At 44.3% G+C, this 4,148-nt stretch overlaps 1 pseudogene; it reads right to left on the bottom strand.

Annotated features, from left to right (window-relative positions):
- Positions 1-996: 996 nt before the first annotated feature.
- On the bottom strand, positions 997-3,563 carry LOC136494464 (receptor-like protein 2; annotated as a pseudogene).
- Between the last annotated feature and the right edge of the window lie 585 nt (positions 3,564-4,148).

The raw sequence follows: 4,148 nt of genomic DNA, 5'->3' as shown, positions 1-4,148 counted from the left end.
CACCCACCAGCAAAGAGATCCACTGTGCTGGCATGCTACATAAGCACAACGCCAGCACAGGTCACCCTATCTGTGCTGGCGGGCTACATAAGCCCACCGCGAGCAATACAAATTCTCTCATGTTGGCCAGCTAACTGGTATGTATAGGTACAAGTACCGATTGATGAGGTGGATTAGGACGTGCAAGGATATGAAGCACTTGATATATTACCGTTTCAAGACTGGCCCTATTGGAAAAGGACCTGGCTCTGCTCCCTCCCTACCAAACCGGATCTTGCAGGGCGCCCGATGCCGTGGTACGTTCGGCGACCTCTTCGCTCTGCTCCCTCCCAGGTTAAAGGATTGCAATCGCTCACCGGCAAGATCCTAGCTTAAGTTTTACGTATGAAGATTTACGGTTTGGTAGTTGTCTGCGCGATGCTTCCGACCATTTGTTGAAATTCTCGACCCAAATGGAAGAATTTGGTTTTAGGTCAGTTTCCATCTTGCTAGCCCTGCCTGTATAATTGGTAATTTGGTACGATTAAGTGACACACTGGTATCTTCTACAAATTATTAGGATGATAAGTTTGGATTATAAGCTACTACTAGTAGTCTACACCCAAACAAACAATCTGAGCTACTAATTTCTTTGAGATTGTACTGTAAAAAGCAACTATTTTCACCTCGATAAGCAATCTGATTAGCACGCGTGTTCACACATGTGACAGTAAACTTTGAAAATATTTACCGTGCTCTGGAAAAGATGTAGATACATATATTGCTCTGTTTACTGACAGTAAACGCTCCATTCCTGAATTTGCTTGCAGGATTATGTTTTTGGAGCAACGAAGTCGGACTTGCTCAAGCAAAAACACTGGAGATCACGTCATGTTTCTATATGGGTATTAACTATTACAAAGTTCCTGTTGTTTGCTGAGAGCTTCAGTTCCATGATTACATCCAGTGCCTATATTCATTCTTCAATCCAGGACACGTTGCTGAAGCAAGTTTTTCCTAGCCGAAGTATCTGGATAGTACCATCTGATCATATAGCACTCCTACTCCAACGAAAACACTGAAGGATACAGCGAAGACGATGTCGCCATCCACACAGTCCTCCTGAGCCAGTGGGCGCAAGACCTACCTCTACCGAAGTACAATGGTGATTAAGCCCAGGCCCACACATCCTTGGGTTCCCAGCAAAGCTAGAATTTGGAAATGTATTAAATTGCCTGCCAGTTGGGATAGGCCCTTCGAGGTTATTATTAGAAACGTCGAATACGGCAAGGAAGTACAGGTTCTCCAATACAGCTGGGATTTCACCTGTGAGATTGTTGTTGGATAAATCTAGCTCCTCCAGGTTTGTGAGATTGCAGATGGATGGTGGGATCGGTCCTGTCAAGTTGTTGAAGCTGATAATGAGTGACATGAGGGCTTTCAACTGACCAATCTCTGGAGGAATCACACCCGTAAATTTGTTTCTGCTTAGGTATAGAGCTTTAGGATAAGCAATTGGTATGCGGTGTTCAAGTGATGGATCTTCATAAACTAGCAGATCAAAGACCCTTTTGTCCAAATGAGCTGCAGTCTTCTCTGAAGTTAGCATTGGCATAGCCATTAATGTTGTCGGAATTTCTCCTGTAAGGTTGTTGTTTGATATGTCTAAATTGAAAAGGTATTCCAATGTGTTGATCCAGGCTGGTATTGGTCCACTGAGTCGATTACCTACCAAAGACAGCATCTCCAAATTCGCTAGCTCTGATATCCAAAAAGGTATTTCCCCCGACAATCGGCTACCTGAAATGTCCAAAACCCGAAGATTCTCAAAACCATCAATTCTGGCATTGTCTGGCATGGTCTCGTTCATGAAATTTCCCCCAAGAAGAAGGGTGGTGAGGTTCTTGGAGCTTCTTAATATCTGAAGTGCATTTGTTATATTTGAAAAACTGTTGTTTCCGAGCGACAGGAAGGAGAGGGATTTCAGATTGCCGAGTCCTTTCGATAACTGTCCATGGAACTTATTTCCAGACAGCCGTAGTGCAATCAGGTTTCTGCATGAGTATATGCTTTCTGGAATTGTGCCACTGAAGTTGTTCCACAAAAGATCTAAGGTTTTTAGATTGGGGAAGTTGGAGAAACCGACCTTGTGGAGTTCACCTCTGAAATTGTTGCACTTAAGGTCAAGTGTTATGAGATTTGTGCAGTTGCTCAAGGTTGATGGCAGCTCCCCAGACATGATGTTGTAGTCCAAATGGAGTTCCTGCAATCTCGTGAGCTGACCTATGGAGTCCGGAATCATTCCGCTGAATTTGTTTTCTCCAAGGTCAAGAATGGCCAGATTGCTGAGTTTGAATATATGCGTGTCATCAAGCATTCCTTGTAAACCATTTCTGGGAAAAGAGAGATGCTCCAACGAGGTAGCATTGAAGAGTTCATCAGGGAGAGTCCCACTGAGGTAATTCTGCCCAGCCTTGAGCACTCTGAGCTTGGAGCAATTACCGAGTCCTGGGGGGATACTACCACTGAGTTTGTTGTAAGAGAGTTCAAGCACACTAAAGGATGGTGATATGTTACAGAAATGACTTGGAATATGCCCAGTAAAGCTGTTGTTGCTGGCATTGAGTGCGATCAGATTCTCCACCCCCTTCAATGTTGCAGATGTAAACTGCCCTGTAAACAAGTTGCTCGAGATGTTAAGTACCTGTAGAGGTTGGCTAGAGGCTGAAGATGGCAGCTGATGCAGGTCTCCGTTGAGCTGGTTGAAGCTGACGTCAAGGACCATGATGGTGCTGGAGGACACCAACTCCAGAGGGAGGCCACCGTAGAGGGAGTTGTAGGACAAATTAAGACGCTGCAAGCCAGTGAGGTTCCCAAGGGATTGTGATATGTGCCCCTCAAGGCCTCTAGATGCTAGAGAGACATCAATAACTGTTTTGTTTCCGTTGCAGGTGATGCCTTCCCAATTGCAGCAGTCTTTGCCTTCCTGCCAAAGCTTGGCAAGGCCAGCATCCTGTGAGAGCCCAGAGACGAACTGGAGGAGGGAGTTCTTCTCCTGCTCTGTGCAAGAACTGGTGGGGGTGGCCAAGGAGATCAGCAGCAGAACAGCAAAGCCAAGCAAAGGTATGGGTAGTCTATTGCAGTGTTTCTTGCATGTAAATTGGAGTGGCTGCATGGCTGTGCTCTGCCTTAATTTACTCTTTCTGGTGAAGCAGGAAAAGGCGGGTATTTTCGAAAGAAACTGAAGATCTACAAGATTCGATTGACAAGAGAGTATTTGGAGAGTATCATTTCCGGGAGGTGACTTCGCCTTGGCCCGAGGCGTTTACTCCTTGCTGCTGATGCAGCGACGCGTACGCTCGCAGCTGCCTTCCATGGCCCCGGTTCTTCCACAGAGTGACGTACGCGCACTTAGGGTCGATGCTGTTTGAAACTGATTGGACGGGAGAAAGATGAATACAATGGTGCAAAAGAATTGCACTGCACGGGCTGCCGGCCGTACGCTAGCCGACAGCAGGTCCTCATGGCTTTTCTTGCTGACCGGAATTCAAGACTGCAGCCAGGACAGGCGGGCAGGTCGCGCATATTTAGGTGGTTTGTTTGATCCTGTGACTAAAAGGTGTGTTGAAAAGATGATGTATTACTGTAGTATTATATTGTCAAATCATGGACTAATTAGGTTTAAAAGATTCGTCTCGCAAATTAGTCGCAAACTATGTAATTATTTTCGTAATTAGTCTATATTTAATACTTTATGCATATGTCTAAACATTCGATGGGATAATGACTAAATTTTAGGAGGGGTAACCAAATACCGGTACTCTCTCCATCCTAGAATATCTATCTTTCTCGCTTCGCGAGAAACAACTTTAATAAAATATATATTAAAAAATATTATTATTTATGATACATAATTAGTATCATTGGAAAGATTTTTTAATCTAGTTTTTTAACAAATTTATTTAGAGACATAAATGTTGCACATATTTTATATAAATTGAGTCAAAGTCATGACATAGACACCGAAAACGACAGATATTCTGAGTATTCGACAATTTCACATCGCTGATTTGACAATGTGGCCGACACGATTTGGCTCCTTAGTATTTGACCGACATGAAATGTGGCCGACACGATTTGACTCCTTAGTATTCGACGCCAGGCCCCGC

The sequence above is a fragment of the Miscanthus floridulus genome, chromosome 11 (genome assembly GCF_019320115.1).
Source record: "Miscanthus floridulus cultivar M001 chromosome 11, ASM1932011v1, whole genome shotgun sequence".
In the NCBI taxonomy this organism is placed as follows: domain Eukaryota; kingdom Viridiplantae; phylum Streptophyta; class Magnoliopsida; order Poales; family Poaceae; genus Miscanthus; species Miscanthus floridulus.
Note: the sequence above shows the minus strand (reverse complement) of the source record. Positions and strands in the feature narration are given on the sequence as shown.